The sequence below is a fragment of the Nematolebias whitei genome, chromosome 15 (genome assembly GCF_014905685.2).
Source record: "Nematolebias whitei isolate Nwh7 chromosome 15, NemWhi1, whole genome shotgun sequence".
In the NCBI taxonomy this organism is placed as follows: Eukaryota; Metazoa; Chordata; class Actinopteri; order Cyprinodontiformes; family Rivulidae; genus Nematolebias; species Nematolebias whitei.
In genome coordinates this window covers 25,540,619-25,540,914 of record NC_056512.1, presented here as the reverse complement: position 1 = coordinate 25,540,914, position 296 = coordinate 25,540,619, and positions in this window count along the sequence as shown.

Sequence of the window (296 nt, the reverse complement as noted above, 5' to 3'; positions counted from 1 at the left end):
TTGTTTTTTTGAATGTCCAGAGGACCAGATTGAACTTTTTTGGGGTTATTGTCAACTGTTCACAATATCATTATCAAGAGTTCATTGATCTGACAACTTGTGGATAAAAACTTGTCTGAGTCTTTTTGTACGTGATGTCAAACTCTTGTATCGTCTGCCTGAGGATAGTAGACAGAAGAGTCCTTGTGCTGGGTGGGTCTGGTCCTTAATGATGCTGCGTGCTTTACGCAGACGTCAGCTGTGGTAGATTCCTGGATGGTGTGGAGACTGCTACCAGTGATGTCTTCTGCTGTTTG